Source organism: Erinaceus europaeus, chromosome X, assembly GCF_950295315.1.
Source record: "Erinaceus europaeus chromosome X, mEriEur2.1, whole genome shotgun sequence".
Classification (NCBI taxonomy): Eukaryota; Metazoa; Chordata; class Mammalia; order Eulipotyphla; family Erinaceidae; genus Erinaceus; species Erinaceus europaeus.
The window spans coordinates 47,585,776-47,608,683 of NC_080185.1; the positions used below are offsets into that span (position 1 = coordinate 47,585,776).

The window sequence follows — 22,908 nt, forward strand, 5'->3', positions numbered from 1 at the left end:
AAAAATAACTATGGAGGATCCTGAGTGCCCTCCATTAGTAAAGATGGTGAGATAATCAGGGTCTGGCTGGGAGAGGAAGAGACGGGGAGGCCTCCACTCAAGTCTAGAAAAGGAGCTCATCCATTTGTAAGGCCCATAGTGACAGTCTATATTTCCAAGAAAGTCTTCTAGAGCCAGGGCAATCCAGCCATTGTTCCTCTGTAACCAGAGGAAATCAGTATTTTTGAAGGGGGTGATAAAAGATGAAGGTTCAACCCCAAAGAGTCGGACAGAAAGGTCCTTATCCTTAACAATACAATCAGCTAGTTGGTTGGTCATGGAATAGACTTGGGGGGGGGGGGCCTCCCACAGAAAGATGAACCCAATGAACAGGTTCACCATTTTGACCAAGCAGGGTGGTGGACAATGTTTTTCCAGGGAAAATGTAAAGGATGAGGGGAAGACTGGGATCCTGGCATTTAAGAACGCTGAATCAATGGCAGCCTGGACCCTGGCAAGCAGCTCTAGGTGATCAGGCCCCAGGGGTATATTGGAGGAGAGATCATCATCTCTTAGGAGGTCAAAGAGGGGGAGAAGCTCTTCGGTAGTGATGGGAATCCAAGATTTCAACCAATTAATTTCCCCCAACAGCTTTTGCAGCTGAGGGAGGGTATAAGAGCCCTGGATCTGGAGCTGAGGTTTGACCGGGGAGACAGAACCAAAGCATAGTATAGATTCAAGAATCTTAAAATGGGGTATCTTTTGGATCTTTTCAGGGGCTATCTGGAAATGGTTTTGTTTAAGGATAGAGACACTGAGCAGTGAGCTTATGGATGGCGGCAGGGTTAGGGGCTCCCAGGATGATGTCATCCATATAAATGTAGAACAGGACATCAGAGTCTTTTTGGAGGGCAGAAAAAATGGAGTGCATATAATATTGGCAGATTGGTGGACTGTTAGCCATGCCCTGGGTCAGGACAGTCCACTCAAAACGGGAGTCAGGTCCCCCAAAGTTGGTGGAGGGGATAGAGAAGGCAAATTTACTGCAGTCATCGGGGTGTAGGGGATGGAGGGATGGAGAAAAAACAATCTTTAATATCAATTATGGCCAAATGATATAAACTGGGAATTGCTGGCATCCAGGGTAGCCCTCTTTGAGGGGTCCCAAGGAGGACCATTCTTTCATTAATCTTTCTTAGATCATGTAAGAGCCTCCATGAGTCATTTGCTTTTTTAATCACAAAGACTGGGGAATTCCAAGGGCTGGTAGAAGTCCTCACATGACCCAGTTCTAGCTGTTGTTGGACCAGCTGATGTAATTGTTGTAATTTTTGGTTTGGAAGAGGCCACTGCTCAACCAATATGGGGTCTCCCAGCTTCCACTGAATTTTTGGTACCGGGGGGTAAGCAGTGACCCTTAGGATTGGGGGTGAAAAGGCATATCGAGGACTTGCATAGTTTCTCAAAATGGGGATCTCTCCTGTAGTTAGGGAAAATCTTCTTTCCCTGTTCAAAAGACTGTTGATACTCCTCGTCATCTAAGAGGTCATAATAGAATCTCTTGTGGTCTGTTTTAATGAATGCCTCAGCTTCTCCAAGGATGTCCTGGCCCAGGAGATTGGCCGTAAGGCCAGTGACCACCAAGGGGCACACCTCTCCATGACTGCCTTTGTGATCAGCCCAAGGGAGCCAGGTGGAGGTTTCCCATGATGTAGACTGCCCTCCCACTCCCAATAGAAAGGGTCTTGGGGACAACTGCCAGGAAGGGGGGACCTCCTCCTTTCGGATAACTGTCTGGTCAGCTCCAGTGTCAATGAGGAACCTGAAGGTCTTTTCTCCTATGGTAAGGGTCATTTTAGGTCTAAGTCTGGGAACAAGGGGGACAGTCCAGTGGGCCCTGACATGACCCCTCCCCTTGTTTAATGGGGCTGGGGACAGCCCCTGAGGGAGTTTAAAGATTGGCCGTTGAGACTGAATTTAGATTTGCAATCTCGGGCCCAATGAAAGCCCTTTTTGCACTTGGGGCAGGGTGTGCAGGCCCCCTGGTGGATTCGTTAGGGGGGTTTCTTGCCTGGTTAGGGCACTCTCGCTTAAAGTGGCCCTCTCTGCCACAACCAAAGCAAGTGCGCCCTTTGCTAGTTGAAGTTTGTTGGAGAGTATTAACTAGGACGGCTATATCTTCTTTATGGGTTTTTTTAAGGGCGGCCGCCAAGGCCCTAGTCTGGTGGAAGGAAGAGCCAACATCTCTGGCGGCAATAATCCAATGATCAAGACTCTGCTGGTGCAGCCCGGCACAGGCAAGTTTATGGTCAGCGTTCATGCCGTCCCAAACCAATGATCTGACAAAGTGGTCCCTAAGTTCACCTGCTGGAAATTTTCTTTGCAAGCTCTGCTGGACCCTATCGATAAAGGAGGGGAGGTCCTCACTGGCCTTTTGATTAATGCCTGCTATGGGGGATTCAGTGGGTCCCTCATTGAGCTTTCGCCAGGCCGTGAGGCCAATGGCTCAAATTTGATCTTGATAAGGGCGGGGGGGAATAGCCTCCTGTTGGGCACCCGTGGCAAATTGGTCAGAGGTGCCAGAGAGCATGCCAACGGATGGGTGGTTGGGTGTTTTGGTTTCTTTCTCCCTGGGCTCGGCACTCTTCGTTAAAATAGGCCAGAAATTTAAGAAATGTGGGCCCAGGCAGGACGGCTTTAGCCAATTCTTTCCAATCCCGGGTGACACAAACCTGGTGGGCTAGGCCCTCAAGAATAGTATCTGCCCAGGGTGAGCTGGGTCCGTCTTTGGCCACAGCCTTTTTTAGTTCTTTTAATTCTCTGGGGTCCCAGGGATACCAGGTGGCTGGTCTGTTACCCCCGGGATTAAGATTGACAGGGTAAAGGTGGGGAGTTTCTCCTAAACCGAAGGCCCCTCCCATATAGGGAAGGGGGCACTGAAGGCAAGGGACCAGGAGTGCGGAAAGGGTTAGTGAGCGACTCAGGAGTTGGGGACTTGGAGGAATAGGGCTTAATGTTGGGCCAGAGAGCACAGCCAAAGGGGTCTAGAGAGGGGTACAGGGGCTCTGAGGAAGGTGGGGACAATTTATCGGGTGCATCTTTCTTTGGGTCAATATTAATCTGTCTCCTTTTGTGGCCATCTTTCTTTGGTTTCCTTGGGAGGCCTGGGTGGAAAGCAGCTTTTTAGAGCTGCTATAGTAGGGAGTACCCCGAGAGGGGGCATCTCTCCTTGGTCAACCTGGGCCCAAGTGATCAATTTTTCTACTCAGTCCCAGGTGTCCCAGTCGAAGAGGTTGGTGACAGGAAGCCAAGGGGCGAACTTGAGTAGGCACCGCCAGGCTTGAAGGGCTTGATTATCAGAAAAAGTCAAGCCTCGACTCTTAAGTAAAATACGCAAGGATTCAAGGGAGGGATCTGGCTGCCCCTTGGATGAGGTTGAACCCATGATAGGACTAGAAATAAAAGGGGTGAAAAAGAACTGGCACCCGAGGGGTGACAATCAACTGTGCTCGCCTGGCCGGGCCCCTCGCAGGACCTTAAGGAGTCTTAGCTTAGGAGTGGCCGTATAAACCCCAACCTTGGTCTTGGCATGGCCAAGAATCTCCACTGAGCTGAAACGACTCCACGGACATGCAGGTAGAGAGCCTGCTCACGCCCCGTGGCTGCGAAGGCCATGAGGCTCACAATATGCTTGCACACAATCACACGGAGGCAATCATTCAGTCAAGACAGGGGCAACGACCAGACCAGCCACCGTTACTTGAATATGGTAAGTCAGACCTTCAAGACTCACCGGAGAGTAGCCCCGGCCACAGCTTGTCAGTTGTCGTGACAAATTCAATTCTTTCATGCGTTGGCAAAGTAAGAGGGGGAAGAAAGAGAAGAGGACTGCCTCATAAGTTATGGGGGTACACTCACCAGCAGACCAATTGGCCCGTCAGCATTCTTCCGTTGAGCAGCCTCACACGGGGCACCAGTTTGTCAGGTTCTCCCTGACAGGTAGTTGCGAGGAGGGAGATCTGGACCAGCTGGACCCCCCTTTTGGGGCTGAGTGGGAGGGAGAGTGACGATGACTTGAGAAAAGAAAAGACACCAAGTTAGGAGTTCTGTTAAGGCAGTGACTCGCTTTATTGAGGAAAAGGCCATTCTTTATAGGCGGGGGGGGGGGGGGGGGGCAGGGATGGAGAGATAGGATGAGATGACGTTAGAGGTGGTGTGAGGTGGCGTCACCATCGTGGGGCCTATGCTCTTTACACATCATCAGTTGGAGGGCAGAGGTGAATTCAGGCAAGGCTCACAGGAAGTGCTGTGTCACTCTGAGGAAGTTAGTGACCATCAGTGAAACTCGAGCCAGGCTTAGTAAGTGTCTGCTGGGCCTAGATCGAGGCCAAGCAGGTCCCAACAGTTTCCAGGGATGGACATTCCCCTCACTTCCTTTAATCCTAAATCAGTTCTCTCTGGAAAATTCTATTGCCAGTTTCCTCTGTTTAATCTAATTTGTTTTGTTTAATGGATAGTGCTTATAACCCAGTCTTCCCAGATGTATTTTGTTTTAATACTTTCTAGACTATCTCCTATTTGTCCCCACGTTAAAGATTATGTAATATAATCTTGATTCTTGAATGTTACTTGTGAAAAAACAAACCAAGACTAAAACACTCTAATGGGAAAAAGAATAAGTTATAATAAATTTGTTGAACTCCATATTTTCTTGCTTATATCTTGGCTTCTTATTAGTATATACTTCCTCTATTTGTGCTGAGGATTGGCACACTATTTTTTATCTTTCTGTCAGCTAAATCAACTATATCCACATTAAGAATTAAAAAGCAGTCTATGATGGCCCTTTTTCAGCCACCAAGTTGAAGATGCTACCATGACACCAACCTGACTTCCCTGGGTAGATGACCTCTCTAATAAGTCCTGGAACCCCACCTCCATAGAGACCTAGCCCTCTCAGGGAAAGATAGGAATGGGCTTGGAGTATGGATCAACCTGCCAATGCCCATGTCCAGCAGAGAATCAATTATAGAAGACAGATCTTCTACCTTCTGCTCCTTTTAAAGCTTCTTGGTCCTTACTTCCGGGGGATAAAGAATAAGGAAACCTCTAAGTAGGGAAGGGGATATGAAATTCTGGTGGTGGGAATTGAATTGTATGGAATTGTACCCCTCTTATCCCACAATCTTGTTAATCATCAATAAATTACAAATTATTTTTAAAAAAAGGGGAGAGGGAGCAGGTGGTAGTGCACCAGGTTAAGCACACATAATGCTAAGACTAAGGATGAGGAAGGGATCCTGGTTCGAGCTCTGGGCTCCCCCACCTGCAGGGGGGTCGTGTCACAGGCAGTGAAGCAGGTCTGCAGCTATCTCCCCATTTCTGTCTTCCCCTCCTCTCTCAATTTCTCTCTGTCCTATCCAGCAACAACAATAGCAACAACAATAACAATAGCAACAACAACAACAACAATAGCAACAGCAATGGAAAAAAGATGGTCTCCAGGAACTGTGTATTTGTAGTGCAGGCACCTAACCCCAGCAATAACCCTGGAGGAAAAAAATTAAATAAAATTTAAAAAGAGTTAAAATCAAGGGCCAGGCAGTGGTGTACCTGGTTAAGTGTACATATTACAATGCTCAAGGATCCAGGTTCAAGCCCCTGGTCCTCACAGGGAGAAAGCTTCACAGGTGGTGGAGCAGGGCTGGAGGTATCTCTCTGCCTCTTTTCCTCTCTCTCTCTCTCCTTCCCTCCCTCCTTAATTTCTCTCTGTATCTGTCCAATAATAAACAAGTAAATACTTGAAGATAATTAAATAGCAAAAATTAGAAAATGAAGGATAAGAAAGTGAGGAAACTGTAAGAAAAAGCAAGACAAAGGAGGTGGTCATAATTACTATTTTTTTCTATGTGTGGGTGGACTTGGAACCACACAAATACATGATTTCACTGTTCCAGGAGCCTTTTATATTTAGACAGAGTGAGAAAGAGAGATATCATAGTACTGGAACTTCCTCCATTATCAAAGCAACTCTCAAATAGTGCCTGGCTCAGTCCTGAGCTATATGCATGGCAAGGCATGAATACTAATGGTGTCCTATTTCTTTTTTTTTTTTTTTTTTTTTAATATTTTATTTTATTTATTTATTCCCTTTTGTTGCCCTTGTTGTTTTATTGTTGTAGTTATCATTGTCGTTGTCGTCGTTGTTGGATAGGACAGAGAGAAATGGAGAGAGGAGGGGAAGACAGAGAGGAGGAGAGAAAGATAGACACCTGCAGACCTGCTTCACCGCCTGTGAAGCGACTCCCCTGCAGGTGGGGAGCCGGGGTTCGAACCGGGATCCTTATGCCGGTCCTTGTGCTTTGCGCCACCTGCGCTTAACCCGCTGCGCTACAGCCCGACTCCCTGTCCTATTTCTTAATGCCCCCTCACACACTATTTTCCCCCAAATCATCTTTTCTATTTGTGATTAATAGTGGTTTGAAAGATTGTAAGATTACAGGGTACAGTTTCACACTGCACCCACCAACAAAAGTCTGTGCCCCCACCCTCTCAATAATAACCTGTATAGTTCTCACAAAGTTTAGTTTGTTTATTTATGTATTAATCTATTTATTTAAGAAAGGAGACATTAACAAAACTGTAGGATAGGAGGGGTACAACTCCACACAATTCCCACCACCCAATCTCCATATCCCGTCCCCTCCCCAATTGCTTTCCCATTCTCTATCCCTCTGGGAGTATGGACCCAGGGTCCTTGTGGGTTGCAGAAGGTGGGAGGTCTGGCTTCTGTAATTGCTTCCTGGCTGAACATGGGCGTTGACTAGTCGATCCATACTCCCAGTCTGCCTCTCTCTTTCCCTAGTAGGGTGGGTCTCTGGGAAAGCGGAGCTCCAGGACACATTGTTTACTTTTTTTTTTTAATGAGGTCACATGTTTCAATTCTCTGTATGTCACATATAAGACCAACTAGTAGTAGACCTTCACCTCTTATTTCTCTATGTATAATCACTACCAGTTACATCAATTTTGTCCTAAAGGATACAATATCATCTTTTTGATTGCACAATAACACTCCATGGACTATACATCCCACAATTTCTTTATCTGTAATCTGTCCATGAGCATTTAGGCTGCTTCCACCCTTTGGCTATTGTGAATAATGCAACTATTAATACAGTGGTGCATATGTCCCTTCAAATTAATGTTTGCACATCGTTTGAATAGATGCCTAAAAAGTGGTTTTGCTGAATCATAAGAATTTTCCTTTTTATTTGTTTAAGGATACTCCATAGAGTTTTCCAAAGGGATTTCACCAGTTTGAATCCCACCACAACTTTCCATCACCTGTCTTTTCCTGTTTTGTTGATGTAGGTCATTTTCATAGGTGTGAGATGAAATCTCAGTGTAGTTTTATTTTTTTATTTCATCATTTTTTAATCTTTTTATTTTTTGCCTCTGGGGTTATTGTTGGGCTTGGTGCCTGCACTACAAATCATTAAATCACTGCTCTTGGAGGCCATTTTTTTCCCCTTTTGTTACCCTTGTTGTTCACTGTTGTTGTTATTATTGTTGTTGTTATTGCTGTCATTGTTGTTGGATAGGACAGAGAGAAATGGAGAGAGAAGAGGAAGACAGAGAGGGGGAGAGAAAGATAGACACCTGCGACCTGCTCCACCACTTGTGAAGGGACCCCCCCCCACCCCCGTAGGTAGGGAGCCAGTGGCTCCAACCGGGATCCTTAAGTCAGTCCTTGCACTTCGCGCCATGTGTGTTTAACCTGGTGCTACCGCCCAACCCCTCAGTGTAGTTTTAATTTGTATCTCCCTAATGATAAGTGATGTGGAGTCGTGTATATCTTCTTTAGAAAACTGTCTACTCAGTTCATTTGCTCACTTTTTACTTTTTTTTCATTTCTTGAACTGTATGAATTCTTTATAGACGTATAATATTAATCTCTTGTCAGATGTGCAAAGTGCAAATATTTTCTTCCAATTTTGGGTTGCTGGCTTATCCTTTTGAGGTTTGTTTTTAATGTGTAAGAGATTTTTGGTTTGATGTACTAGCATTTCATCTTGTCACAAACACATTTTTGATGCAAACTTTATTTTTGGTGATTTCTATTCTCTTCGTTCAACTTCTCTCCCTATTTCTACTTCTGCTCTTTTTTCTGTTTTCTGTTCAGTTTTATTTGCTTTTCTATAAAAGCCTGTCTTCTGCCAGCTTGTCAGCTATTTCCAGTAAGATACTATCCTTCCCACAGTCTTTGCATTTTATGCAAACTCTGTTACATGTTAGGATTCTTTCTGTGTTCAAGAATAAATTCCTGTGTCTAAAATGGACTACCTAGCTTCTTCCCACACCAAGACCATTGGTTTCATCTTCTCTATTCTGACCTTTAGGTTTCTGATTATTAAACAAATTGTCCTGCTTTATATCTTACTGCTATTCAGCCATCAAGTTGCAGGTGCTACCATGATGCCATCTTGACTTCCCTGGGCAGATGACCTCACCATTGTGTCCTGGAACCTCACCTTCCCAGAGCCCTACACCACTAGGGAAAGATAGAAACAGGCTGAAAGTATGGATCAACCTGCCAATGTCCATGTTTAGTGGAGAAGCAATTACAGAAGCCAGACCTTCCACTTTCTGCACCTCATAATGGCCCTGGGTCCATGCTCCCAGAAGAATAAAGAATAGGAGAACTTCCAGTGGAGGGGTTGGGATGTGGAAATATGGTGGTGGGAATTGTGTAGAATTGTATCCCTCTTATCCTATGGTCTTGTCCATCATTATTAAATCAATAAAAAATAGTAAATTTATAATGGTTTAATGAAATTTCCTTCATCATTTGTGCAGTTCCTTTGTATTCTTACAACCATACTTTCCACTTTGCTGTCTTCTCTCCAGAACTTCATTTTTTCCAGCTACCCAAATCTCACCAGGTTTTGTACATGCCTGATGCTCAAAAAATAATGGTATTTAAAGTAGATATTCAAAATGAAGACTGGTGGATGTGTGTATGAGAGAGAACTATGTTTAATGTACACACATACTGAAACATGAATGCACATTCTTGTAATGAAGTCAAACAACAAGAGAACCTCTTTCACCAGGAACATCATCTTGACTACTGAATTCAGGAAAATTTTTTCTATTTTAGGAAACTCCTTATTTATATTTGCTTCAGCTGTTAGCTTATTCTTAGATTGTTTTCAAGTGAAATAAGACTATCAGATCTCGTAGTGCCACCCAGCTAGCTCAGTCGGTAGAGCATGAGACTCATAAGATTATCAGATCTTGAGATATAAGACCAAAGATCAATCTTTTTCTCAGATGTCAAGAACTAGTCAGCAAATCTCTCTGTTTCTTTCTCCCTCCCCTCCTCAGTGTGAATACATGTGCATGTGTTTGTATGTTTTTCTCTAAATTAATTTTCTCGTAGTCCTCGGAGGGAAAGGTAGGGGAAATTGCTTCTTTCTTACTGCTCTGGGTAAGTATTAAGGGTAATCAAGATGGTATTGGAAATATGGGAAGAAAAGGAGAACACATGAGACTAGTTTTTTTTAAAACTGCATCTGATAATTTTATTTATTTTTACTTTTTTAAAATTTTTACTTATAAAGTGGAAATATTGACAAGATCATAGGATAATTCAACATGGTTCCCACCACCAGAACTCTGTATCCAATACCCTACCTCAATAGCTTTCCTATTCTCTATCCTTCTGGGAGTATGGACTCAGGGTCATTATGGGGTGCAAAAGGTGGAAGGTCTGCTTCTGTAATTGCTTCCCTGCTGAACATGAGCATTGACTGGTTGATCCATACTCCCATCCTGTATCTACTTTCCCTAGTGGAGCAGGGCTCTGGGGAGGCAGGGCTCCAGGACACATTGGTGGTGGGGTTGTCTGCCCAGGGAATTCAGGTTGGCATCATGGTAGCATCTGGAACTTGGTGGCTGAAAAAGAGTTAAGATATAAAGCAGAAAAAAATGTTGACTAATCATGAACCTAAAGACAAGAGTATTGCAGATGGAGATTTAGGGTCTCTCTTTTGGAAAAAGATAATAGGTCTGTTTTAGTTATATTCCAAGGGGCCCATGACTTTAGTAATTTTTGCCTGACCCTGATATCTAGTATGCAGGTGGGCCCAAGTTGTTGTCTGCAGAGATGGTGTCATAGCTAGAAAAAGGACTAGAAAGCTGGATCAGGGAAGACTGTAGCTACCAAATATGGAAAAAGAATATAAATACTGTTAAACTGTAAACCCCATCAATTTGATCAGAAGCCCATGTTTAGCACATAGGTTACACAGGTAACCTCTGCATCCCTATAGGTCTGAGCTTGCATTCTGTGGTCATGGCTAGGAACATTCCGGGCTGCATTAATTTCAGGACCCATCTTCTTAGGGTGATAGGTAGAGTATGTTGCATTCCCTACTATTGTTGATCCACATTGAGGGCAAGGTCTAAGTAGTTTTTTTAAATCATATTTTTAATGTATTATTGGATAGAAACAGAGAGAAATTGAGAGGGGAAGAAATAAAAAGGGAAAAATACAGAGAGACAAGTGTAGTCCTGCTTCACCACTTGTGAAACTTTCCTCCTGCAGGTGTGGAGCAGGGGCTTGAACTTGGGTCCTTGCACATTATAATATGTGCACTTAAACAGATACATCACTGCCTGGCCCTTGAGGCTAAGTAGATTTTAAGACCACCCTGATGTGGAAGATAGGATGGGAAAACAGGTGGTACTTCACATGGTAAAGAACTTGAATCTGTGTTCAGGCCCCTGGTATCTAACTGAAGGGGGCAAGCTTCATGAGTGGTGAAGCAGTGCTACAGTTATCTCTCTCTGTGTATCTTACTCTATTTTTAAAAAGCCATCAGAACAAAGTTACCATGAGGCACTGAACCCCAGAAATAACTGCTGGTTGCCATTAGGATTGATTGAATCTTAGTGCTATAGCATCTGCCGCTTATGAAAGTAATTTTTTTATTTTTTATTTTATTTATTTCTTCCCTTTAGTTGCCCTTGTTGTTTTATTGTTGTAGTTATTATTGTTGTTGTTGTCGTTGTTGGATAGGACAGAGAGAAATGGAGAGAGGAGGGGAAGACAGAGAGGAGATGAGAATGATAGACATCTGCAGACCTGCTTCACCGCCTGTGAAGGGACTACCCTGCAGATGGGAAGCCGGGGTTCGAACCGGGATCCTTATACCGGTCCTTGTGCTTTGCGCCACCTGCGCTTAACCCGCTGCGCTACAGCCCGACTCCCTTTTTATTTTATTTTTTTTTTATTTAAGAAAGGTTAAATCAACAAAACCATAGGGTAGGAGGGGTACAACTCCACACAATTCCCACCACCCAATCTCCATATCCCACCCCCTCCCCTGATAGCTTTCCCATTCTCTATTGCTCTGGGAACATGGACCCAGGGTCATTGTGGGGTGCAGAAGGTGGAAGGTCTGGCTTCTGTAATTGCTTCCCCGCTGAACATGGGCGTTGACTGGTCGGTCCATACTCCCAGTCTGCCTCTCTCTTTCCCCATTAGGGTGGGTCTCTGGGGAAGCAGAGCTCCAGGACACATTGGTGGGGTCTTCAGTCCAGGGAAGCCTGGCCGACATCCTGATGGCATCTGGAACCTGGTGACTGAAAAGAGAGTTAACATACAAAGCCAAACAAATTGTTGAGCAATCATGGACCCAAAGCTTGGAATAGTGGAGAGGAAGTGTTGGGGGGGGTACTTACTGAAAACTCTAGTGTACTTCTGCTTTCAGGTATATATTTTGCAGTAGTTTACAGATACATGTGAACATATGATCTCTCTCTCACAGAAACTGGTATATATCTAGGTTATGGGACTTTGTTAGAAAGTGAACCACCTGGGATGGAATTAGAGAATACTATGAAAGGAAAGGTCTCACCCGAGTAATGTAGCTGAAGGGTTGTCATTCCACATGTGAAGTCTGGGCACAGTCTGAAGTGAAGCATGTTGAGGTGGCAACCGTTGTGTTGGTTAGGTTGTGATCAGCAGATGCAATATTATTTGATATGGATTGGGAGAGGCATACGGGAAAGTGGGCCCTATCCAAAGGTTTCAGGACTGGGGGAAGTAGAGGCTCTGTAGTGAAGATGTGAGGTTCCTGCTGTCTTAGGGTTCAAAAAGACAATGGATAGTTAATGTTATCATCACATTATTTGGTAATTGGGTTAACTTTGAAAAGTCCTTTTGTTAGGGTTTGCTGTATCAATCAACCAAGAAGATTTAACAATTATTAACATCTATGCATCCAATGAGGGACCATCTAAATATATCAAACACCTACTGAAAGAACTACAAAAACACATCAATAGTAATATAATAATAGTGGGAGACTTTAACACCCCACTCTCACACTTAGACAGATCAACTAGCAGAGAATCAATAAAGAAACAAGAGAATTAAATGAAGAGATGGACAGGCTAGACCTCCTGGATATTTTCAGAGTTATTCACCCCCAAAACTCGAATACACATTCTTTTTCTAATCCACACAACACATACTCAAGAATAGACCACATGTTAGGCCACAAAGACAGCATCAACAAATTCAAGAGCATTGAAATCGTCCCAAGTTCCTTCTCAGACCACAATGCAGTAAAGCTAACATTTAACAACAAACAGAAAATTACTAAAAGACACAGAATTTGGAAACTAAACAACATACTTCTTAAGAGCCACTGGGTGAGAGAGACACTCAAGAAAGAAATACAAACGTTCCTGGAACCAAACGAAAATGAAGACACATGCTACCAAATATTTGGGACACAGCTAAAGCAGTACTAAGAGGGAATCTCATAGGCATAGAGTCACATATTAAAAAATAAGAAAAAGTCCAAATAAATGACCTTACTGCACACCTTAAGGACTTAGAAGAAGAGGAACATAGGAACCCTAAAGCAACCAGAAGGACAGAAATAACTAAAATTAGAGCAGTAATAAACAGCATCCAAAATAATAGGACCATAGAGAAGATCAATGAAGCCAAATGTTGGTTCTTTGAAATATTAAACAAAATTGACAAACCCCTAGCCAGACTCATAGAAAAAAGGAGAAGACTCAATTAATAGAATTGTAAATGATAGAGGAGTTATCACAACTGACATCACAGAAATCCAGAAAATCACGCGAAACTTGTGTGAAGAACTATACACCACCAAGCTAGAGAATCTGTAAGAAATGTAAGAATTCCTAGTAACATATGCCCTTCCAAAACTGAATCAAGAACTACAAAACCTAAATGCACCAATCACAGAAAAGAAATCGAAATTGTTATTAAGAATTTCCCCAACAACAAAAGTACTGGACCAGATGGCTTCACAAACGAATTCTAAAAAACTTTTAGGAAACAGTTAATACCTATATTTCTAAAGCTCTTCCGCAAGATTGAAGAAACAGGAATACTTCCTTCTACCTTCTATGAAGCCAACATCATCTTGATAACAAAAGCAGATAGGGACATAACAAAAAAGTAAAACTATAGACTAGTACTCTGATGAACATAGATGCCGAAATATTAAACAAGATCCTGTCCAACCGGATACAGCAGTATATCAAAAATATTGTTCATCACAACCAAGTGGTATTTATTACAGGAATGTAAGGCTGGTTTAACATAGGTAGGTCAATCAATGTCATTCACCACATCAATCAAAGCAAAACCAGACACCACATGATTTTTTCAATAGATGCAGAGAAAGCCTTTGACAAAATCCAACACCCACTTTGCTCAAAACACTACAAAAAAAGGGAATAGATGGGAAATTCATCAAGTTAGTGGAGTCCATATATAGCAAACCTACAGCCAACAAAGTACTCAATGGACAGAAGTTGAAAGCATTTCGCCTCAGATCGGGAACTAGACTGGGCTGTCCACTATCACCACTATTCTTTAACATAGTATCGGAAATTCTTGCCATAGCAATCAGGCAAGAGAAAGAAATCAAAGGAATACAGATTGGAAGGGAAGAAGTCAAGCTCTCACTATTTGCTGATTATATGATAGCATACATAGAAAAACCTAAAGAATCCAGCAGAAAACTACTGGAAGTTATTAGGCAATATAACAATGTGTCAGGCTACAAAATCAGTGTGCAAAAATCAGTGGCATTTCTCTATGCAAACACTAAATCTGAAGAATAAGACATCCAGAAATCACTCCCATTCACTGTTACAGCAAAATCAATAAAATACCTAGGAATAAAGTTGACCTAAGAAGTGAAAGACTTGTATACTGAAAACTATGAGTCACTATTCAAGGAAATAGAAACTGATACCAAGAAATGGAAAGACATCCCATGCTCGTGGATTGGAAGAATAAATATCATCAAAATGAATATTCTCCCCAGAGCCATATACAAATTTAATGCAATACCCATCAAAGTTCCACCATCCTTCTTTAAGAGAATAGAAGAAAAACTACAGTCACTTATCTGGAACCAGGAAACACCTAGAATTGCCAAAACAATCTTGAGGAAAAGAAACAGAAATGGAGGCATCACACTCCCAGATCTCAAGCCATATTATAAGGCCATCATCACCAAAACAGCCTGGTACTGGAACAAAAATAGGCACACAGACCAGTGGAACAGCACTGAATGCCCAGAACTAAACCCCCACACCTATGGACATCTAATCTTTGATAAGGGGTCCAAAGTATTAAATGGAGTAAGGAGGCTCTCTTCAATAAATGGTGCTGGGAAAACTGGGTTGAAACATGCAGAAGAATGAAATTGAACCACCGTATCTCACCAGAAACAAAACTCAACTCCAAATGGATCAAGGACCTGGATGTTAGACCAGAAACTATCAAATACTTAGAGGAAAACATTGGTGAAACACTTTCCCACCTAAACCTCAAGGACATCTTTGATGAAACAAATCCAACTGCTTGGAAGACTAAAGCAGAAATAAACCAGTGGAACTACATCAAATTGGAAAGCTTCTGCACAGTCAAAGAAACTATCATACAAACAAAGAGACCCCTCACAGAATGGGAGAAGATCTTCACATACCATGCATCAGACTAGAGACTAATCACCAAAATAGCAAACTTAGCACCAAAAAAGCAAATGACCCCATTCAAAAATGGGCAGAGGATATGAATAAAACATCACTACAGAGGAGATCCAAAAGGCTAACAAACATATGAAAAATTGCTCCAGGTCGCTGATTGTCAGAGAAATGCAAATTAAGACAACATTGAGATGCCACCTCACTCCTATGAGAATGGCATACATCAAAAAGGACAGCAGCAACAAATGCTGGAGAGGCTGTGGGGACAGAGGAACCCTTCTGCACTGTTGGTGGGAATGTAAATTGGTCCAGCTTCTGCGGAGAGCAGTCTGGAGAACTCTCACAAGGCTAGACATGGACCTTCTATATGACCCAGTAATTCCTCTCCTGGGGATATACCCCAAGGACTTCCTAACACCCAACCAAAAAGAAATGTGCACACCTGTGTTCATAGCAGCACAATTCATAATAGCTAAAACCTGGAAGCAACCCAGGTGCCCAACAATAGATGAGTGGCTGAATAAGCTGTGAGATATATATATATATATATATATATATATATATATATATATATATATATATATACAATGGAATACCACACAGCTATTAAGAACAATGCACCCACCTTCTCTGACCCATTGTGGATGGAGCTAGAAGACATTATGTTAAGAGAGCTAAGTCAGAAAGATAAAGATGAGTATGGGATGATCCCACTCATAAGCAGAAGTTGAGAAAGAAGAACAGAAAGGGCAATTGAAAGCAGGAGTTGACTGAATTTGGAGTATGGCACCAAAGAATAAACCCTGGGTGGAGGGTGAGGGTGAATTTTCAGCGTCATGGGGTGAGGGTGGGTGGGGGGAGGGGATGGCACACAGTCTTTTGGTGGTGGGAATGGTGTTTATCTACACTCCTATCAGTTTGCAGTCTTATAAACCACTAATTAATATGAGAGTGGAAAATTGATTGAATATCTCAAACTTTTTAAAGCACAGACTTAGTCTTTTTAATATATAGGCTGAGTCTTTGATATGGTGACTCTCTTAAAAGCTTAGTCCAGGGAGAGCAAAAGCAACTGGTGGCATAGCTATATACAAACAATGTCAAAGGACATGAAATATGGTGAGAGTGTGTATGATACAGCAATTCCTAACAAAGGGATTCTTCAAAGTTAACCCAACTGCCAAACAATGTGATTATTACAATAACTATCTACTGTCTTCTTAAACTCTAAGACAATAGGAATCTCCTGCATTGTCTATAGAGCCTATATTTTTCCCAATCCTGGAACCTCTGAGGTGGGGCTCAATTCCCTGCATGCTTCTCTCAAGTCAGGCCAAATGATATTACATCTGCTGATCCCAACCTAATCAGTGCAACAAGTACCATCTCAGCATGCTTCACCTCAGACTGTGAACACAGACATAAGGCATGGATTGCCAACTCTTCACCCTCCTCACTCAGGTAAGACCTTTCCTTTCAGGCTAATCTCTGATTCCATTCCAGGAGGTTCACTTCCTAACAAAGTCCCAAAACCTAGATATAGGCCAGGTCCCGTAAGATAGAGCATATGTTCACATATATCTATAAATTAGGGCAAAATATATGCCGGAAAGCAAAAATACACAATAGTCTTTAGTGAGTCATTGTTAAAGTATGCCAGTCTCTTACCCTTATTCAGATCTTGCAGTCCTTGCTTTGATAAGGTTAACTTAGGAGTGAGTGAGAGAATTGTAATAGGAAGTAGGTGAGGAGGGTATCTAAGTCTAAGTAGCGAGTCAGTATTAAGTGCATAATGAAACAGTGTCTACTTTAGACTAATTTATTTATTTATTCATTTGTTTAGTTTTATTTTACAAAATTACATATCAACAGGGGTTTAAATACATGCCACTCCCACCACCAGAGTTCTGAATCTTCAGTCTCCCCATTGTAAGCCACCATAGTTCTCCCAAGGTTGTAGACATGGGACAACCATTACCTCTATAACTATCTGTCTACATTTATACATAGTAGACCCCTTTTGCTTCCTAATCCAATTTTCTCACCACCTCCAAGCTACTCATAACAACAATACTACCTCTATATGTCCCTCTCCTTTTCATTTTCTCTCTCTGGGTGCTGATGGAGCTGGAGTTCAGAACCCTCTTATCTTCTTCCTATCACTTCTCCTCCACTGCGAGTATGGACCAAGGTTGTTTTTGGAGTGAAGAATGTAGGAATTTTGGCTCCTGTAATTGATTCTCTGCTGGACATGGGCATTGGCAGGTCGATCCATACCCCCATCCTGTTTCTATCTTTCCCTAGTGGGCCCGAGCTCTGGAGAGGCTTGATTCCAGGACACCCTGGTGAGGTTGTCTGCCCAGAGAAGTCAGGATGAAATCATGATAGCATCTGTAACTTGCTGTCCGGAAGGTGGTAGGACAAAAGTTCAGACAAAATGATTAATGAACAGGAACAAAAATGTAGGAATAGAGCACATAGGATTAAGGATCTTAGGGCAGAAGAAAGCTAGGGAGTCCATTCTAGGCATGTTCTGAGAGCACACACCTATAGTAGTTTTACTTGAGTTTGATACCTAGCCTGAAGTTAAATAAGACTATTGTCTGAGAGAACAGTATCAAAGTAGAGAAAAGACTAGAAAGCTGTTTTAGGGCAGTGAGTAGCTCCCACTGTTGAAAAAAATTCTGTGAATAAAGTTAACTATTTACCTTCATTCTCTTGACCTAGGACATATATATATTTAGCATCAGAGCATGTGTAGCCTCTAAGTCCCTACTGGTCTGAGCTTGCAGCTTATGGTTACAGATGGGAACATTGAAAGACACACTTATTTCAGAACCAGTCTTCCTTGAGTTGCATTTCTCTGGTGATGAGTTAATTATTTTTGGGATGTAAAGCACTGTATATATCTATTAGGTCCATTTCATCTATGGTTTCTTTTAAGATTGCTATTTCTCTATTGATTCTCTGTCCAGGGGTTCTGCCTCTTTCTGTGAGTGGCATGTTGAAATATCCTACTATTATTGTGTTGTTGTCAGTGTCTTCCTTGAATTCAGTAAATGTTTGTTTTAAATATTTCTGTGCTCCTGAGTTTGGGGCATATATATTTATGATGGTCATATCTTTTTGTTGGACTTACCCTTTAACCATTATGTCGTGTCCCTCTCTCTGTCTCTGATTACTTTTTTTGCCTGAAAGTATATTTTATCAGAGAACAGAATAGTTGTTCCTGTCATTTTTTGTGAGTTATTAGCTTGGAACATCTTGTTCCAGCCTCTTATATTCAGTTTCCATTTGTCTTTTCTTTGGTTGTGTGTTTCCTAGAATTCCCTTTCCTTTAGTACTTTGAATATGTCATTCCATTCTCTCTTTGCCTCTAGGGTTCATGAAGAAAAATCTGATGAAAGTCTGATAGCTCTGCCTTTGTATGTAACGTCTTTCCTTTCCCTAGCAGCCTGCAAAATTTTTCTTTTGTCACTGAGTTTTAATAGTTTTACAATAATGTGCCTTGCTGTTGGTTGGAATTATGAACCTGGGTGATCAGTCTGTCTCTTGAATAAATATGTTCTGAGGATTTCCTAAGTGAGGAAAATTCTCAGCTAAAATTTCTCAGAAAATTAACTCTGGTTCTTTGACCAGGTCTTCATCCTCAGATATTCCTATCATTCGATCATTTGATGGAGTCAGCAATTTCACAGTCACATCATTCTTTCTAAACCTTTCCTCTCCCTCATATTTTTAAAAACATATATATTTATTTATAAAATGGAAACACTGACAAGACCATAGGATAAGAGGGGTACAATTCCCACCACCAGAGCTTCATATCCCATCGCCTCACGTTAACTTTACCATTCTTTAACCTTCTGGGAGTATGGACCCAGGGTCATTATGGGGTGTAGAAAGTGGAAGGTCTGGTTTCTGTAATTGATTCCCCATTGAATGTGAGCATTGGGAGTTGCCATCTTGGCTCTGCCCCCCTCTTCCTCACCTTTGAATTGAAACAGTGGGCTAGTCCTATCTTCTAGATTGGAATTTCTTTCTTCTGAGTGTGTAAATCTACTTCCTAAACCTGAATTTGAAATGTACTAAAGTTGTCTTTCTGTCCTTGCAACTCTGAATTTTTCTTTCATGCTTCCTAAAGTTTGGTGAACTCTGCTTGAAGTTCTTATTTCAAGTTTTATAGCTTCTTATCAAATTCTGTTCTTAGTTCCTCTTTTGTGTGTCTTAATTCCAATGTAAAATGTTCTTACAATTCTTGTTTAGATTCTTGGAGAGATCTCATTATGAGCTTTCTACAGTCTGTCTCTGATAGTCTCTCTGTGTCTGGAATTTCTTGGATTCCCTCTGTTTCACTTCTATCTGCGTGTAGTGGCATATTTGGTTGCTTATTTCTTTATTTACACATTGATAGTACTGGTTATAGTTGGCCAGCTGGTCATGGTATTGTGATCTCTAGGCATCTCTTGTTTGTATGATCCGTGGTGGTGGGTGTGTGTGTGGGGGGGTGCTGTCTTTTGGTTGTGAAAGCTGTTTGTTTTTTGTTCTTTGCCTTAAATTCAAAAGACTAATAAAACCCCTGAATCAAAAATTGGGAGGTTTAAGTTCCCTTTTCTTCTGGTGCTAGCACCTGCACTCACTGTCCAAAATGGCAGGACTCTGTTCTGTGTCAACTGCCCAGAGCTCTGGCTTGACTGTGTTGATCTTTCAACCTGCACTCCCTTTTACTCCAACCAGGTGTGAGCACCCATCTGAGGATCTAGATCTTTCAGCTGTAGATTATAGGTCCAACTGGGTTTCTTGCTGTGTTTAATTGTTGTCTTGGGGAGAGCGCAGATCTGGTTGTTGCTACTCCATAAACCATGCCTCCCAGAAGTCAACTCTAATAGACTTTGGAGTAAGGATTTGACAACTGGAGTTGGGTGAGATGTGGTAAAACATATTTCAAAAAGCTGTGAAATTGTATTATAATATATATACTTCTAAACCAATGTTATCTTCAATCCTTCAAAAATATTTTGTGTTGGAGAATAAGGTTCACTGTCCCAGAAAGTCCAGGACATTGTTTCCATGAGGTTCAATCAGGTTGGCCCCCAACTTTCCCTTTATGTAGAGAGAAGGGCAGGTTCCCTGGACCTCTTGAACTAATGATAGATGGCTTCTCCGGAAAAGGGGCTATCTTTCTACACATGCCTCTCCTATTCCATTAAAACAAAGGCCATGAATTACTGTACATTGTGTTTGGCCTAACTTGAAAGCCACTACATATGTTCTTGCTCAACCTGACCCTCCTTTTCCCCCCTTCCTCTAAAGTGCCTGTAATTTACCCTGAGGTGCCTGTAATTTACCCCCAGGGAAATATGCACTGTGAAGCTTGTGATCAAACCTTGTATGGTAATTTTTCATTTTTGATCAAATAGTTTATAGGTCAACATGTGGCTATACATTGTGTTGCTCTGTGCTTGGGTTAATGATTACCTTGACCTTCTACACGGGCAATGGGTATATGTATGTACTTGCTTTCTTTCTCAAATAAATGAATTGCCCAAGGCTTTTCCCAGGGCTGACTGAGTGTTTGTCTCTCTGTGCACGTTGCCTGGACACGCTGAGCTGCCCTGGGACCACGGAGGCTGCTTCTGATCTCCATCTCCCGGTGGCCGGGGAGATAGGTAGACCCAGGAGTGAGCCTGAAGTTTTGCCAACAAAGTTCACAATTAACAAGAAGACTTAGAGGAGTGAATTAATGCCCTGTAGAGAAACAAAACTTCACACCTGTGACTGGCAAGATTGTGAAGCAGTAGCATGAAGGACTTGCATATGAGAGGTCCCAGGTTTGATCCCAAGTACCATAAATAACAAAAATTGAGTAGTGCTATGGTAAAATAACAAAATATACTAATAATGACACTTAAAAGTATCATTTTTTGTATCATACACGACTTCACCATAATTTGTCCTTTGAATGCATATATATATATATATATATATATATATATTTTTTTTTTTTATAAAGTAACACCTGAGCCCCACTAGAAAGTGAGAGACAGGCTGTGAATATGGATCGACCTGTCAAAGCCCATGTTCAGAGGGGAAGCAATTAAAGATCCCAGACCTTCAACTTTCTGCACTCCATAATGACCCTGAGTCCATACTCCCAGAAGGTTAAAGAATAGGGAAGCTATCAGGAGAGGGAAGGGGATATGGAGCTCTGGTGGTGGAAATTGTACTCCCCTTACCAATGGTCTTGTCAGTGTTTCCATTTTATTTTTTTATTATTTCTTTTCCCTTTTGTTGCCCTTGTTTTTTATTGTTGTTGTAGTTATTATTGCTGTTATTGTTGATGTCATTGTTGTTGGATAGGACAGAAAGAAATGGAGAGAGGAGGGGAAGACAGAGAGTGGGAGAGAAAGAGAGACACCTGCAGACCTGCTCCATGTGAAGGGACTCCCCTGCAGGTGGGAAGCCTGGGTCTTGAACTGGGATTCCTACGCTGCTGGTCCTTGTGCTTTGTGCCACGTGCGCTTAACCCACTGTAGTACCACCCCACCCCTCAGTGTTTCCATTTTATAAACAAATAATTTAAAAAGTATCATTTATTTATTTAGTTTATTTATAGAAATAAAAAATAGAAAGTACCGACAAAACCATAGGATAAGAGAAGTAAAATTCCACACATTTCCCACCACAGAGTTCCATATCCCATCCTCTCCACTGGAAGCCTTCCTATTCTTTATCTCTCTGGGAGTATGGACCCAGGATCATTATGGGGTGCAGAAGGCAGAAGGTCTAGATTCTGTAATTGCTTCTTCGCTAAACATGGGCATAGGCAGGTCGATCCATACTCCCAGACTGTTTCTACCTTTCCCTAGTGGGGAAGAGATCTGGGGAGGTGGGGGTTCTAAAATACATTAGTGAGGTCATCTGCCCTTGAGTAGTCAGGTTGGTTCATGGTAGCATCTGCAACTTGTTGTCTGAAAAAGCATTAAGATATAAAGAAGAACAAATTGTTGAATACTCTGGAACCTAAAGGAAATAATATAGCAGATGAGATTTGGGGGTTCCATTTTGGAAAAAGGTAGTATATCTGTTAGAGGTATATTCCAAGGGACCCATGACTTTACTCATTTTTGCCTGAGCCTGACAGCTAACATGCAGGTATTATCTGAGGAGATGGTGACAGGGTTGGAAATAGGACTAGAAAGCTGCATCAGGGAAGAGAGTAGCTCCCAAAATCTGGGAAAAGTATATATATACCATTAACTATAAACCCCCATCAATTTCATCTGGGGCCTTATATTCAGTGCAGGAGTGTGTGTAACCTCTGCATCCCTGTAGGTCTGAGCTCACACTCTGTAGTCATAGCTAGGAACATTCTAGGGTCCACCCATTGCCAGACCCATATTCCTTGAGTGGTAGAGGATTTTGGTCCAACCTTCTGAGAATGGGGCAATTCCTACCATTGAAGACAAGGTCCTATAGGGGCCCACATATGGGTCCATTATGTTGTTCCTTATGGAGATGAACCGTGACAGTGGAGAGAGGGATCTGTTAGAATTCTAGGCCCATCATGCCTGTGTGGAAATTCCAGGTTTCCCTGACTAGGGTCCCTGGAGATGTGGTGGCCTGGTAGTAAACAAAAGAGCCATTATTAAAGTAGGCTAGTCTCTTCCCCTTATCCAGCTTTGTGTAGTCCTTACTTTGTCTGGTTAACCTTGGAGTGATTGAGGCAAATGAAAAAGGAAGTAGATGAGGAGAGTATATAGGTCTATGTTGAAACTATTTGATTAAGTACTTTATATTGTCTTCTTTAGGTCTTTCTACTTGCTTGCTGCACTTACTGGGTCACTGAAAACTATCGTGTAAAACATAGTA

General features: G+C 42.1%; 1 pseudogene; it reads left to right on the forward strand.

Moving 5' to 3' along the window:
• The first annotated feature begins 3,609 nt into the window (after positions 1-3,609).
• The window catches only part of LOC103122660 (mitotic spindle assembly checkpoint protein MAD2A-like), a 71,575-nt pseudogene continuing 52,276 nt past the window's right edge, over positions 3,610-22,908 (forward strand).